Genomic DNA, 16,263 nt, shown 5'->3' on the forward strand with positions numbered 1-16,263 from the left:
AATTGCAGTGCAATACAAAGATGTACAATATTGTTCACGTCCGCTACAACCAGACGTAAAATGCGTCGGCCTACTTTTGACTCATACAGGGCAAAGATGGTGCGGAGAGTTATGGCGGACATGTTGCCCAGTTAGATCGTCTGTGTTTGCTGACTAGCGTACTGGGGACGACGCAATATTTATATTAGGTTAAGCATTTTCGCGTCTTACCGGTTAACTAGTGCTATTAATATCTATACTTGCATACACTAGTTATGACCGACGTTTCACGTCGAGTTCCGCTCAATTAACGTTCAGACCAAATATGCCTAGCTAACGTTAAGCCTCGATCTCTCACGAAGAGCAGAAAAGCCTAAGTTCTGATTTTAATATTGGTGCTTTGATTCAGTCGACGGTGTTTATTATAAAAAAATAAACTGGGCGGTATTATACTCGGTACATAGGAAGTTAAATTGACTAAATTGGTCATTCCTTCACCCTAACGTCGTTATATATAAATAAATCTAGGCTATCATAAAGGTGGCTAGGCTCACTGGACTGTAGGCTACTACGAATTTCACGTGATGGCAATTGCTTTCCCAGCTTCTCATTTTAAACATTGCATTGAAACTTTAACCGTGCATAACGTTAAATGTAGCTAATGTTATACAACCTAGTTTTCGATTGCAAAATCTAACTTCGCTATCTAATTAGCTATTAACGCTATCTAGCTTCCAATATCAAACCATTGCTAGCGAGACTTGAGCTTCAATATCGTGAGCACGTGTCAAATGTAGGCTACTTTGTTTGTGCTATGTATTAAATTACCACGAATAACAGTATAATAATACGTTATTATAATTATAATCTAATTTGCAACCTGTGACGTTAAAACGGGATAACAAAAAAAGAAGCTTTGACTTGGTTAATTGGCTAAGTTAGGCAACTAAATTAGCTAGCTAAGATCAGGCCCGATCAAATTTACGGCCAGCTAAACATGTGGCAAGTTGGCTATTTATCGAACGTACTGGGCAATGTCATATCTTATAAATTTCCAGTGAACTTTGCTTGAACAAAAACGGCTACCGTGATGGAGAGTTTTCTTGCTGATCGTGTTTTCCAAACGATCTCACTGTTGGATATTCTAAGCGAGGACGTCTTGGGAACAAAGGTAGGTTTCATTGCTTTATATGATAGCAGGGGGCAGATACGGTTTGCTTTTGATAAATACCCAATTCAGTTTTTGTAAACAACAAGATCGCAAAGGTTGAATTAAATCAGTAACGGCTATAATGATTGGCATTACCCAAAGCGCATAATCAGCATAAATTGCACCGAACTAGATTTGGAAGGCACCTTTTTTCTTGTAGAATAAAAGGCCAAAGTCGTTTTGCTTGAAAAATCGATGTCAAACAAAACCTAGAAAGATAACATTTGTTAGGGATGTGGATGTCGATGTCCGCTTGGGCATGTTTTGGTCCAGTTTCGGATAATTATGCCAACTAAATCTATAGGCTTAAAAAACGTATTTGGCTAATGCCTACCATTTCTTGAAATTCTCATTTTTTTGTATTTGGCGGGGGGAGTTTTTGCAAATGTTCCTTCCTGAAATGTTTGGTTGTGTAACGGGTGAGACAGTTGCACCACTGCATTATTGACGTTGGATCTACGATTTATTTATTGTGTCGGATGCACCGATACAACGTCCCATAGGTGCTCAATTGGATTTAGGTCAGGGGAACGTGAGGGCCAGTCAATGGCATCAATGCCTTCCTCATCCAGGAACTGCCTACACCAGGGGTCTCCATGCCTGATCCTGGAGAGCTACTGGGTTTGCTGGTTTTTGTTTTCACCGTAAAATCAGCACCCTGTTATGACCCAGGTAACCAGGTGAGGTGAGTTAATCAATTAGACTAGTTCATTACAATTAAGTGCAGAGTAACAATGAAAGGGTTGGAGACCACCCCTGGTGCGAGAGACCACCCCTGGTGCCAATCGAGCTGCATGGTGTTGGGCTGTGAGCACAGGTCCCACTAGAGGACGTTGGGCCCTCATGCCACCCTCATGGGGTCTTGTTTCTGCCAGTTTGGTCAGAAACGTGCACACCAGTAGCCTGCTGGAGGTCATTTTGTAGGGCTCTGGCAGTGCTCCTCCTGTTCCTTCTCACACAAAGGAGCAGATACCGGTCCTGCTGCTGGGTTGATGCCCTGTCCAGCTCTCCTTGTGTAACAGCCTGTCTCCTGGTATCTCCTCCGTGCTCTCGAGACTGTGCTAGGAGACACAGCAAACCTACCCACTGCATGTATGGATGTGCCATCCTGGAGGAGAAGAATCAGTCAGGAAGGATAAGGAGAGAGCAATTGTCTGTGGCCACCACGTGCAAATCCATTATCTTTTTGGGAGTTGTCTTGCTTTTGCATTTCCATTGCACCTGTTGTCATTTAATTTGCACCAAAGCAGGTGAAATTTATTCACAATCACTTGTGCTTCCTAAATGGACAGATTGATATCCCTGAAGTTTAAGGGACTTGGTGTTATACTGTGATGATTAAGTGTCCCCTTAATTTAAATTTTTTTTTACATTACATCAGTTCACTGTGAATACCAATAAATAGCTCATTTAAGTGGTGCAACACTTTTGAGGCTGATTGCATTGCCTTACAGTGACTTTTTAAACCGTTTTGGCTGTTTGGGCTCCGCATACACGGGGGTTCTCCTGGATTTGGACCTGGATTTAAAATCACGATGGTAGGAGACTGCTGCTGTTCTTTACCTATTTAAACGGGTTTAGCTCGTTGGTCTTTCGCTTACGGCCATACCACTCTGAATACGCCCGATCTCGTCTGATCTCGGAAGCTAAGCAGGGTCGGGCCTGGTTAGTACTTGGATGGGAGACCGCCTGGGAATACCCGGTGCTGTAAGCTTTTCTTGCTTTTTTCCCACAGGAGGGCGCTATTTAGCATGCTTTCGGATGGAAACTAACGTCGTTGTATTATTCACACGGAGAAAAAGGGAAATTATACTTTGCTGCAGTCAGCCTAAGATCAATAACTGTGTGCACCTTATTTTCACGCAACGTAACGTTAACTCGTTTTTAGAAATGCTATTTCTATGACGAAATAATGCTTCAGCCAGATTCAGATTCTGTCAATCTTATTTTTCAGAATGAGAGATGAAGCGTAAGCCTAACGATTCATGAATTGTGTGTGCATATTGAATATAAATTAATTCTACATGCTCAAGTTATTTTCATAATATTAATATTTAGTTTGGGTTTCGCTGTAACTTCATCTCGGAGAGTTGAGTCGACGAGCTTCACATATCTGCGCACATGCGCAGTGTGACACCCTGTCAAGCCGCTTTCTCTTGTTCCATATCGCTTATTTACGTTTTAAACGTTCCGATTTACACAGAATACCAGTTGAATTATTAAAGACCGTTACTATATTGTGAGAAATACCTATTCATCGTTTATAGGCAGTGAATGCTATATTCAGGTTTTCTTAAATATCACCTCTTCCTGTATGGGTGATTTCAAAAATGTATGCAGTGTGGCATTGTGGGAAATGTCATATAATATGTATTTGTATGTGGAAATATAAATAACGATCAACAATATTCGGGCTTCCGTAATGAAATGGCACAGTGTGCAGAATCGTTAATCTTGCGCTGTCGTCAGTTGAGCGAGTGGGAATATGTGGTCCCCGTATGTGTGACAGGGAGGGTGTGGAGTAGGGACTGATCCCGAAATGTGTACAACTCATACTTACCTGGCAGGGGAGATACCATGATCATGAAGGTGGTTCACCCAGGGCGAGGCTCAGCCATTGCACTCCGGTTGTGCTGACCCCTGCGAATTCCCCAAATGTGGGAATCTCGACTGCATAATTTCTGGTAGTGGGGGACTGCGTTCGCGCTCTCCCCTGATATTCTGGTTGAAAAAAATATCATATTGAAGGTGATGTTTCTCACAGCACGTGCAATTTCGCGTCTGATTTAGCGACGTCAGATTATATTATTGAGTGATTTCGTTTAATGTTGGTCTGATGCAGGCACTCTTTTCTTTTGAACTCTTTTCGGACTTAGTTTCTTGTCACAGTACGTGTTGAATAAGATACAATTTCTGTCAATTGGACATTCGTTTATTTTGTGTAGTAGCAGACCCGTGTTATTGTTGCTGGTGAGTTACCAATGCTTAACGGTAGTAGTTGTCAGTGGTTTTGTATCAACTGAAAACCATGTTGGCTTCTTTTTCTGTAACGGAATTCTGTAATTCTCACCGTGAAAACGGATAGATATAGGCAGGTACAAGTACTGAACACCACTGGTGCTCAGTGAACATAGCTTTTACTGATCAATCTGTCCAACACTTATGATCGTTATTAAAAATAGTTGTCAAATAGTTTAGCACCTCAATGTAGTTACATCCCCTGGATAATATTCACATTATATAAATTCACTGTGAATACCATTAAATAGCTCAATTTAAGTGGTGCAACATTGAGGCTGATTGCGTTGCCTTACAGTGACTATTCAAACCGTTTTGGCTGTTTGGTCTCAGCATATACGGGGGTTCTCCTGGATTTGGACCTGGATTTAAAATCACGTTGGTAGGAGACTGCTGTTGTTCTTTAGCTATTTAAACGGGTTTAGCTCGTTGGTCTTTCGCTTACGGCCATACCACTCTGAATACGCCCGATCTCGTCTGATCTCGGAAGCTAAGCAGGGTCGGGCCTGGTTAGTACTTGGATGGGAGACCGCCTGGGAATACCCGGTGCTGTAAGCTTTTCTTGCTTTTTCCCATAGGAGGGCGCTATTTCGCAGGTTTTCAGATGGAAACAAACGTCGTCGTATTTATTCACACTTAGAAAAAGGGAAATTATACTTTGCTCCAGTCACCCGAAGATCAATAACTGTGTGCAACATAACGTTAACTCGTTTTTATAACGTTGCGTGATATTATATACATTATTATGAATATAATATGAATGCTATTTTTATTTCGAAATCATTTTCATAATGAGAGGAGGCGTTAGCCTAACGGATTCACGAGCGTTTGTGTTTATGTGCGTTTGTGAATTGTGTGTGCATATTGAATGTTTTAATTTAACATGAATAAGTTTCATAATGTTCATATTTAGTTTGGTTTTCGCTGAAACTTCATCTCCGAGAGTTGAGTCGACGAGCTTCAAATCTGCGCACATGCGCAGTGTGAGACCGTGTCAGCTGCTTTCTCTTGCTCCTCTAAGTTCTGTAACTAACCGTTCCGATTTACACAGAATAAACTACAAATGATAAACTACAATAAATCGTAAAAAAATAAATAGGCCTATTAATCGTTTCTGACCAGTGAATACTATCTTCAAGATTTGCTACCTCTCGCTTCTTCCTGTATGGACGATTTCGAAAATGTGCTGTGTGGTATTGTGGGAAATGGCTTTAAAATGGGATTTATCGGAGAAAATATTTAAGAACGATCATCACCAATGTTCGGACTTACGTAATGAAAAGGCGCACTGTGCAGAATCGTTAATTTAGCGTCAGTTGAGCGAGTGGGAAGATGTGGTCCCCGTATGTGTGACAGGGAGGGTGTGGAGTAGGGACTGATCCCGAAATGTGTACAACTCATACTTACCTGGCAGGGGAGATACCATGATCATGAAGGTGGTTCACCCAGGGCGAGGCTCAGCCATTGCACTCCGGTTGTGCTGACCCCTGCGAATTCCTCAAATGTGGGAATCTCGACTGCATAATTTCTGGTAGTGGGGGACTGCGTTCGCGCTCTCCCCTGATATTCTGGTTGAAAAAATAGACTGTTTTATTATGTATATATTTTCTCTTTCTAATTTCTCCAACTCTTGTGTGAATACTTTATTTCATGTCTGTATGTGCAAGTGGGTTTTCTGTCTTCAAGTGCCTATTTATTGTGTGTTGATGGGGATCGGATATTGATTTATATGTTTTCACGATTGATTGTGGCGATGCTGTAGCTTCTGAAATATTTGTAATAAACATGCTTTATTTTGACTGGCATTAGGAATACATGCTATCTTGAAAAATGTTGCTCATTACTTGTGTAGTATTTAAACATAGGGCACATATTTTGATAGTGTTAAGAACATATGCGTAATGTTTAATTCCTAAACGAAGCACCAAAATGTAAGAGAAATGCGTTTACGGTCAGTTGCGTTGCTTCTCTAAAATATATAACCAGTGTTGGCTCATTAGTCTCTCGCTTGAGGACACGTTATTGATTTGACATTTGATGCAATTCAATTGAGCTCAAGTAAATTGCTTAAGTTTGAAGGCAAAACATTTGTATTATGCTAATTCGTTAACTATCTATAAATTAGGCTAAATTGGCTGTCGGTATGTGCCGGTCTATCCTGCACTTATTCCGTTCAATTTTCATTCCAAAAACGGGGATGTGAACGAGAATGGTGTTTAAAATGCTGTAACCAATAAAGACATTTTATAGCCTACTTAGTTTAGTTCATAGCTGGTTGAATTAACACGATGGGCATTGGTATGTTCGATTTAGAGAGACGTGTTTTGAATAGAATGCAATGAACGTACGAGTGATTTGTTTTAAACCTGTAGCCAATTACTTGTGGTCTTGTATGCATGGTATGCGTTTTACTGTTGATGAAATATGCGTGTGCCAAATGAGAGCATGTAGCATATTTGAACCGAAAGGATTATATTGGAGAGTTGTATCATTGCTTCACTATTTGAACGGGTTTAGCTCGTGGGTCCTTCGCTTACGGCCATACCACTCTGAATACGCCCGATCTCGTCTGATCTCGGAAGCTAAGCAGGGTCGGGCCTGGTTAGTACTTGGATGGGAGACCGCCTGGGAATACCCGGTGCTGTAAGCTTTTCTTGCTTTTTCCCCACAGGAGGGCGCTATTTAGCTAGGTATCGGATGGAAACTAACGTCACACTTGGATGCAGGGAAATTATACTTCGATTCAGCCGCTATCAAAATCAACAACCGTGTGCACCTTATTTTCACCTTTAAAAAAAAATAATAATACCCAAAAGTCTGCTCAAAAGATCTTCTAATATCGTCCTCTGCTGCAGGCAGGTGGAGCCAATCAAGCAATTAGCAGCTCATTCAGGCAGACATCCAAATGACAGGGAGAGAGACACAGGATCACCAGCAAGGGGAACTCAAAAAGGCCCAGGCTGGTCTACAGAGTCCCCGAGGTTGAAGGAGGACAGAGAGAGGCCTGTTCATGCCCATCCAAATATACTGCGACAACACTGGCGCGCGGAAGAGGCGACGGGTAATGAAATCGGACGGGATGCGGTTTTACCCTCCAGAACCTCCAGGCTGCGTTGGTTTTCTGTGGCCCTGCTCTGGCCTGTGTCCTGCCCAACACCTTCAAATCTGCCCACTTATTGTTTTACTCACACACATTATTGTGATATTCACTGCAGTCTGAATGAGAATAAGAACATAGCACAATTCCCTCCTGGTATCAATAAAGTACAGTCCATGTATATTTGTGTCGGAAAGTACCCTGTCTTTTCACGAATGGTCTATTGCCGCACAGATCACCTGGCGGTCATTACTGTTGATGCTGAATTTGAGACGGTAGTTAATGGTAACCTTACCCACAAGTTTAACCTCAAACGCATCTCTGTCGCTAACAGCTCAACAGCACTGAGGTAAAAGTGTCGACGAGGACACGTTATTGATTTGACATTTGATGCGATTCAATTGAGCTCAAGTAAATTGCTTAAGTTTGAAGGCAAAACATTTATATTATGCGAATTAGTTAACTATCTATAAATTAGGCTAAATTGCCTGTCGGTATGTGCCGGTCTATCCTGCACTTATTCCGTTCAATTTTCATTCCAAACACGGGGATGTGAACGAGAATGGTATTTAAAATGTTGTAACCAATAAAGACATTTTATAGCCTACTTAGTTTAGTTCACAGCTGGTTGAATTAACACGATGGGCGTTGGTATGTTTGATTTAGAGAGACGTGTTTTTAATAGAATGCAATGAACGTACGAGTGATTTGGTTTAAGCCTGTAGCCAATTACTTGTGGTCTTGTATTCATGGTATGCGTTTTACTGTTGATGAAATATGCGTGCGCTCAATGAGAGCATGTAGCACATTTTAACCTATATGATTATATTGGAGAGTTGTGTCATTGCTTAACTATTTAAACTGGTTTAGCGCGTAGGTCTTTCGCTTACGGCCATACCACTCTGAACACGCCCGATCTCGTCTGATCTCGGAAGCTAAGCAGGGTCGGGCCTGGTTAGTACTTGGATGGGAGACCGCCTGGGAATACCAGGTGCTGTAAGCTTTTCTTGCTTTTTCCCATAGGAGGGCGCTATTTCGCAGGTTTTCAGATGGAAACAAACGTCGTCGTATTTATTCACACTTAGAAAAAGGGAAATTATACTTTGCTCCAGTCACCCGAAGATCAATAACTGTGTGCAACATAACGTTAACTCGTTTTTATAACGTTGCGTGATATTATATACATTATTATGAATATAATATGAATGCTATTTTTATTTCGAAATCATTTTCATAATGAGAGGAGGCGTTAGCTGTCGGGGAAGAGCCGAGGGGGTGGGGTCTGTCTGTTTGTGAATGACAGCTGGTGTAGGAATTACACTGTGAGAGAGACTGTATGCACTGCTGACGTGGAGCTGCTGTGCCTGTCTCTGAGACCCCACTACTTACCGAGGGAGTTTGGAAATATTTTAATATGTGCTGTGTATATTCCCCCCAGTGGAAACGCAGCAAGGGCTGCTATCAGAATGTTCACCAACAACTGCAACGCACACCGGGAGCCCCGATTGTGATTCTCGGGGATTTCAACCATTGTAAATTGGAACTATCTCTCCCTGGATTTGAGCAATATGTGACATGCGGCACACGAAACAACAGAGTTTTGGATAAATGTTACGGAAACATAAAAAATGCATACATAGCAAAACCATTGTCCCCACTGTCAAACTCTGATCATAACACTGTCCAGTTAATCCCAATTTATAAGGCTGTTTTTAAAAGGAGTAAACCACAAACTAAGACAGTGACAGTGTGGGACAAGGACAGCATAGAAACACTCAAAGGATCCTTTCTCTGCACAGACTGGGACATATTCTCTAATCTGGAGATTGATGAGGCTACTGAAGTGATAACAGACTACATACATTTCTGTGCAGACAATGTGGTTACAAAAAAGGAAATTATTGAGTATCCCAACAATAAGCCCTATATATCCAAGAGTGTAAAGGACTGTATTAATAGGAAAAAGTTAGCCTTTAAAAATAATGATAGAGCAGGACTGAAAACGGTGCAAAGAGAACTCAACCAGAGGCTGAGGGAAGCCAGAAAACATCACAAGGACACCATAGAGCAGACTTTTATGGCAATGGATTCAAAAAAGCTGTGGGACTCCATGAAGGCTATTACAAATATGAATACCACCAAGAAACGCCTCAGTACTGATGATGATCTGGGGAAGGCAAATGAACTGAATTACTTTTTTCTCAGATTTGACAACCATGACTTTTCTGTGGAATCTAATAATGTCATAGAAACTATCTTAACTGATGTTAGCTGTAGGATTATAATTGATCCACTCAGGATTCAGTCTATTTTCAAACATGTATGCACTAATAAATCCACCGGCCCAGATGGCATTTCTGCACTGCTTTTAAAGGCATGTGCAGAAGAGCTTACTCCAGCTTGGTGCCCCATCTTTCAGCGGTCTGTGGATTCACACACTGTTCCTGCTCTGTGGAAAAAATCCATCATAGTTCCTGTAGCTAAGAAACCGTGTCCAGTTGATAACAATGATTTTAGACCTGTGGCCCTGACTTCGATTGTAATGAAAAGTTTTGAGAAATACATGTTATCTGTGCTTAAGGCAGAGGTCAACTTGGTACTTGATCCATACCAGTTTGCTTATAGGCAGGGGAGAGGTACTGATGACGCTATTAACAGCATCACCCACTCCACTGTCAAGCACTTGGAATGCCCAAAAGCATATGCACGGATTTTATTTATTGATTTTAGCTCGGCTTTTAACACACTTCAACCCCATCTGCTCATTTCTAAACTGAGGCAGATGAGTGTTAACCCTTTTTTAATTAAGTGGTATTTTTCCTTTTTAACCAATCGGAGTCAGCAGGTTAGAGTCAATAACACCCTCTCAGAATGTAAATCAATCAGCACAGGTGCTCCACAGGGTTGTGTCAGCTCCCCGGTTCTTTTTACACTTTATACTAATGACTGTATAAACAGCCACCCAGGGAACCTTGTTTTTAAATTTTCTGATGATACCGCCATCCTCAGTCTACTGCACAAAGATTCCAGTACCTCAGCCTATTTTTCTGAAATAGAAAACTTTGTGCAATGGTGTGATGCTCACCACCTCACTCTGAATGTTAACAAAACTAAAGAGTTGGTCTTAGACCCGAGATCAGTAGGGGATCATAGCCCTGTCGTTATACACGACTCACCCATTGAACAGGTCAGCTCTTATAAGTATCTTGGAGTTCACTTAGATGACACTTTTAGTTGGTATGTGCATGTTGATATCTTGTGTTCTCGTCTACAGCAGAGACTGTATTTCCTACGCAGACTGAGAGTATATGGGGTGGACAAAAGCATCATGTTTTTATTTTACCAGGCAGTGCTGGAGAGTTTAATCAGATATGGGATGTCATCCTGGTATGGCAACCTCACCGCAAAACTAAAAACTAAACTCGCTCGTCTGGTGCATACGGCCATGAAGGTCATTGGAAAAAGCAGCTACCAGACCTTGCAGTCTATTTATGAACAAACTGTTCTTAGGCAAGCCCAGAGAATAGTTAACGACCCTTCTCACATTCTCCATTCAGAGTATGACCTCCTACCCTCGGGGAGGCGATATAGAGTCCCTCACTGCAAACTCAATCGTTTTAAGAACTCATTTGTTCCAACTTCCATTCAATTTCTTAACAATGCTGCTTGAGGCTGAAGTTTATGTCATAATTTTTATAGTGCCTTTATTACGGTGATCTTTTAGCATGTACTATTATGAGGTGTATGTATGTGTTATGTTATGGGATATGTGCAATACTGTTATGTAATTGTTGATGCTGTTATGGCTGAGGATGTATTGTTTGTTGTCATTGTGACTGTCAAGGCATTCATGACGCATCGCAGAGTCCAAGACAAATTTCCCTGAGCGGGACAATAAAGTTCATCGTATCGTATCGTATCGTAGCCTAACGGATTCACGAGCGTTTGTGTTTATGTGCGTTTGTGAATTGTGTGTGCATATTGAATGTTTTAATTTAACATGCATAAGTTTCATAATGTTCATATTTAGTTTGGTTTTCGCTGAAACTTCATCTCCGAGAGTTGAGTAGACGAGCTTCAAATCTGCGCACATGCGCAGTGTGAGACCGTGTCAGCTGCTTTCTCTTGCTCCTCTAAGTTCTGTAACTAACCGTTCCGATTTACACAGAATAAACTACAAATGATAAACTACAATAAATCGTAAAAAAATAAATAGGCCTATTAATCGTTTCTGACCAGTGAATACTATCTTCAAGATTTGCTACCTCTCGCTTCTTCCTGTATGGACGATTTCGAAAATGTGCTGTGTGGTATTGTGGGAAATGGCTTTAAAATGGGATTTATCGGAGAAAATATTTAAGAACGATCATCACCAATGTTCGGACTTACGTAATGAAAAGGCGCACTGTGCAGAATCGTTAATTTAGCGTCAGTTGAGCGAGTGGGAAGATGTGGTCCCCGTATGTGTGACAGGGAGGGTGTGGAGTAGGGACTGATCCCGAAATGTGTACAACTCATACTTACCTGGCAGGGGAGATACCATGATCATGAAGGTGGTTCACCCAGGGCGAGGCTCAGCCATTGCACTCCGGTTGTGCTGACCCCTGCGAATTCCCCAAATGTGGGAATCTCGACTGCATAATTTCTGGTAGTGGGGGACTGCGTTCGCGCTCTCCCCTGATATTCTGGTTGAAAAAATAGACTGTTTTATTATGTATATATTTTCTCTTTCTAATTTCTCCAACTCTTGTGTGAATACTTTATTTCATGTCTGTATGTGCAAGTGGGTTTTCTGTCTTCAAGTGCCTATTTATTGTGTGTTGATGGGGATCGGATATTGATTTATATGTTTTCACGATTGATTGTGGCGATGCTGTAGCTTCTGAAATATTTGTAATAAACATGCTTTATTTTGACTGGCATTAGGAATACATGCTATCTGAAAAAGATTGTCGCCGTTCAAGTGGACATGTTGCTCATTACTTGTGTAGTATTTAAACATAGGGCACATATTTTGATAGTGTTAAGAACATATGCGTAATGTTTAATTCCTAAACGAAGCACAAAAATGTAAGAGAAATGCGTTTACGGTCAGTTGCGTTGCTTCTCTAAAATATATAACCAGTGTTGGCTCATTAGTCTCTCGCTTGAGGACACGTTATTGATTTGACATTTGATGCAATTCAATTGAGCTCAAGTAAATTGCTTAAGTTTGAAGGCAAAACATTTATATTATGCGAATTAGTTAACTATCTATAAATTAGGCTAAATTGGCTGTCGGTATGTGCCGGTCTATCCTGCACTTATTCCGTTCAATTTTCATTCCAAACACGGGGATGTGAACGAGAATGGTATTTCAAATGTTGTAACCAATAAAGACATTTTATAGCCTACTTAGTTTAGTTCACAGCTGGTTGAATTAACACGATGGGCATTGGTATGTTTGATTTAGAGAGACGTGTTTTTAATAGAATGCAATGAACGTACGAGTGATTTGGTTTAAGCCTGTAGCCAATTACTTGTGGTCTTGTATGCGTTTTACTGTTGATGAAATATGCGTGCGCTCAATGAGAGCATGTAGCACATTTTAACCTATATGATTATATTGGAGAGTTGTGTCATTGCTTAACTATTTAAACTGGTTTAGCGCGTAGGTCTTTCGCTTACGGCCATACCACTCTGAACACGCCCGATCTCGTCTGATCTCGGAAGCTAAGCAGGGTCGGGCCTGGTTAGTACTTGGATGGGAGACCGCCTGGGAATACCAGGTGCTGTAAGCTTTTCTTGCTTTTTCCCCACAGGAGGGCGCTATTTAGCTAGGTATCGGATGGAAACTAACGTCACACTTGGATGCAGGGAAATTATACTTTGATTCAGTCGCCATCAAAATCAACAACCGTGTGCACCTTATTTTCACCTTAAAATTAATAAAGAAATAATACTATTCATATTTTGAAATAATTTTTCAGTCTCTGTTGTAAGCTTTTTTTTGATGAGAGATATGTTAATTCATTAGCGCACAGTCCGTGTTCATTGTGTATTTTGGAAGTATCTGTATGAATATTCCATTTCAATGAAGTTTCGAAGATGTGCTTACGTTATTTTCATAATGCTAATACTTAGTCTGGTTTTCACTGTAATTTAATCTCGGAGGGAGAGTTCTACTGACGAGCTTCATGTGCACATGCGCAGTGTGAGACCACGTCAATGCAACCTTCTCGTTCCATGTCATTTATTTCCGTTGTAAACCTTCCGATTTACACAGAATACCAGTGGGATTATAAACGACCCTTGATATATCGTGAGAAATAAATATTAATCGTTTATGACCAGTGACCTACTATATTAAATATCACTTGACTCTCGCCTCTTCCTGTGTGGATGATTTCGAAAATGTATGCTGCGTGGCATTGTGGGAAATACTAAAAATAGTATTTCTAGGTGAAAATACAAATAACGGTCACCAGTATTGGGGTTTACGTATAGGAAATCGGTCACTGTGCAGAATCATTCATTTGGCGCCGTTGTCAGTTGAGCGAGTGGGAAGATGTGGTCCCCGTATGTGTGACAGGGAGGGTGTGGAGTAGGGACTGATCCCGAAATGTGTACAACTCATACTTACCTGGCAGGGGAGATACCATGATCAAGAAGGTGGTTCACCCAGGGCGAGGCTCAGCCATTGCACTCCGGTTGTGCTGACCCCTGCGAATTCCTCAAATGTGGGAATCTCGACTGCATAATTTCTGGTAGTGGGGGACTGCGTTCGCGCTCTCCCCTGATATTCTGGTTGACAAAATAGACTGTTTTGTTATATATATTTTTTCTCCTTCTAATTTGTCCAACTCTTGTGTGAATACTTTATTTCATGTCTGTATGTGCAAGTGGGTTTTCTGTGTAAAAGTGCCTATTTATTGTGTGTTGATGGGGATCGGATATTGATTTATATGTTTTCCCGATTGGTCAGACACCTATTTTCACTTTTGATTGTGGCGATGCTGTAGCTTCTGAAATATTTGTAATAAACATGCTTTATTTTGACTGGCATTAGGAATACATGCTATCTGAAAAAGATTGTCGCAGTTCAAGTGGACATGTTGCTCATTACTTGTGTCGTTTTTAAACATAGGGCACATATTTTGATAGTGTTAAGAACATATGCGTAATGATTAATGCGTAAATTATGCACCAAATTGTAACAGAAATGCGCTTAAGTTAAGTTGCATTGCTTCTTTAAAATATATAACCAGTGTTAGCTAGCTAGCTAGACATTATGCAGAATTGCCTGTCGGTATGTGCCCTTCTATCCATTCAATATTCCGTTCAACTGTCTTTAAATGTTCAGTCCAAAAACGGGGATGTGAACGAGAATGGTGTTTAAAATGTAACCAATAAAGACGTTATAGCCTACTTTGTTTAGTTCATAGCTGGTTGAATTAACACGATGGACATTGGCATGTTTGACTTGTAACCTGTTTTTTTGTAATATAATACTTATATTTTGAAGTAATGCTTCAGTCTCTGTCGTAAGGTTATTATTTTATGAGAGAGGTGTTACGTTAATGATTCACTGGCGCACAGTCTGTGTATTTTGTGAAGTATATTAATATTCAATGTGAATGAAGTTTCGATGATTTTCATAATATTAATACTTCGTCTGGTTGTCGCTGTAACTTCATCTCGGAGGGAGAGTTCGATTGACGAATCCATTCACAAATCTACGCACATGCGCAGTTTGACCGCGTCAGAACAGCTTTCTCGTAATTCATTTCCGTTGTAAACCTTCCGATTTACACAGAATACCAGTGGGATTATAAACGACCCTTGATATATCGTGGAAAAAAATATTAATCGTTTATGACCAGTGGCCTACTATATTAAATATTACTCGACTCTCACCTCTTCCTGCACGGATGATTTCGAAAATGTATGCTGCGTGGCATTGTGGGAAATATTTTTAAAATTAGATTTTTGGTGAAAATAAACAACGATCACCGGTCGGGTTGACGTAACGAAATCAGACATTGCGCAGAATTCTTAATTTACATCCCGAAATGTGTTTGCAAAGATGTCGTTAACTATTTTATTCGTATGGCAGCATCATTATGGAATTGTTAACTTTAGCCAACTCAGTTAACGTCTGTAGTTAGTAATCTCGCATCAAGCCTTGCACAGCTATCACTAGCAATTAATTGTGGTGCGACTACAATACATTACTTTACATAGGGACCAGGGAACAAACCCAAATGGGTTTTTTTTTTTAATCCCTGTGCACTTGGGCACATTATATGCAAATTTATATTCCAAATCACAAGTCTGGAGAAATGGGACAGCAGAAAAAATAAACCAGGAAGCCCAGAATTCAGGTGCGGTCGACTTCGTTCAAAGGATGAAGCAAGAAGATCGTCGGCCAATTTGCACTGCCCTTGGCGCGGGACTTATTCACTCTTCTACTCGAAGAATCAGCAAAAATACTGTATTAATCACAATCACGTTCTGCCAATCGCTCCCAGAATGCAGCAGCAGTACTCCGTTATCACGTCGGATTAAGTGCAGTTATCAAGGTACCGAGGGATCCAAAATCACAGGCAAGAGTCTCAGCATTACTTTTTCAATCGTTTTATTAGGAATTATAATGGTAAATGGGAATATGATAAAGCTCATATTGGAAAGTTATTTGATCCAAAAATTACAAAATCACAGGGAAATAATATCCCGAATGAAGCTTCCAATTCCAGTGGCAGACATGGTGATTAAGATTTTAAACAAGATTTTAATTAATCTGATAATTTTAACATGGTTGTGGCTTAACTTGGAAACAGTTCTAATAACTTAAAACGCATACTTATCCAAAACCAAATCTTTCGTGTCAATGAGGTGTCGGAAAGTAAGCAACACACTCTTATTCCAGGCCTCTCTCTCTGCAGCGGGGCACAGAAATCGCACTTGAATCTTGGAATGA

At 40.7% G+C, this 16,263-nt stretch overlaps 9 non-coding genes across 9 annotated transcripts; all 9 read left to right on the forward strand.

Annotated features, from left to right (window-relative positions):
* Positions 1-2,784: 2,784 nt before the first annotated feature.
* On the forward strand, positions 2,785-2,903 carry LOC133110774 (5S ribosomal RNA). The gene has a single exon (XR_009704913.1). It is a non-coding gene; the product is annotated as a 5S ribosomal RNA (ribosomal RNA).
* Positions 2,904-3,741: 838 nt separating this feature from the next.
* On the forward strand, positions 3,742-3,905 carry LOC133110790 (U1 spliceosomal RNA). Its single transcript, XR_009704925.1, has one exon. It is a non-coding gene; the product is annotated as a U1 spliceosomal RNA (small nuclear RNA).
* Positions 3,906-4,646: 741 nt separating this feature from the next.
* LOC133110776 (5S ribosomal RNA) lies at positions 4,647-4,765 on the forward strand. Its single transcript, XR_009704914.1, has one exon. It is a non-coding gene; the product is annotated as a 5S ribosomal RNA (ribosomal RNA).
* Positions 4,766-5,606: 841 nt separating this feature from the next.
* On the forward strand, positions 5,607-5,770 carry LOC133110800 (U1 spliceosomal RNA). The gene has a single exon (XR_009704933.1). It is a non-coding gene; the product is annotated as a U1 spliceosomal RNA (small nuclear RNA).
* A 968-nt stretch (positions 5,771-6,738) lies between these two features.
* LOC133110777 (5S ribosomal RNA) lies at positions 6,739-6,857 on the forward strand. The gene has a single exon (XR_009704915.1). It is a non-coding gene; the product is annotated as a 5S ribosomal RNA (ribosomal RNA).
* Positions 6,858-8,188: 1,331 nt separating this feature from the next.
* On the forward strand, positions 8,189-8,307 carry LOC133110771 (5S ribosomal RNA). Its single transcript, XR_009704910.1, has one exon. It is a non-coding gene; the product is annotated as a 5S ribosomal RNA (ribosomal RNA).
* A 3,513-nt stretch (positions 8,308-11,820) lies between these two features.
* Positions 11,821-11,984, forward strand: LOC133110791 (U1 spliceosomal RNA). Its single transcript, XR_009704926.1, has one exon. It is a non-coding gene; the product is annotated as a U1 spliceosomal RNA (small nuclear RNA).
* A 981-nt stretch (positions 11,985-12,965) lies between these two features.
* On the forward strand, positions 12,966-13,084 carry LOC133110783 (5S ribosomal RNA). The gene has a single exon (XR_009704921.1). It is a non-coding gene; the product is annotated as a 5S ribosomal RNA (ribosomal RNA).
* Positions 13,085-13,918: 834 nt separating this feature from the next.
* Positions 13,919-14,082, forward strand: LOC133110794 (U1 spliceosomal RNA). The gene has a single exon (XR_009704928.1). It is a non-coding gene; the product is annotated as a U1 spliceosomal RNA (small nuclear RNA).
* Positions 14,083-16,263: the final 2,181 nt, after the last annotated feature.

This window comes from Conger conger, chromosome 14, assembly GCF_963514075.1.
Source record: "Conger conger chromosome 14, fConCon1.1, whole genome shotgun sequence".
Taxonomy (NCBI): Eukaryota; Metazoa; Chordata; class Actinopteri; order Anguilliformes; family Congridae; genus Conger; species Conger conger.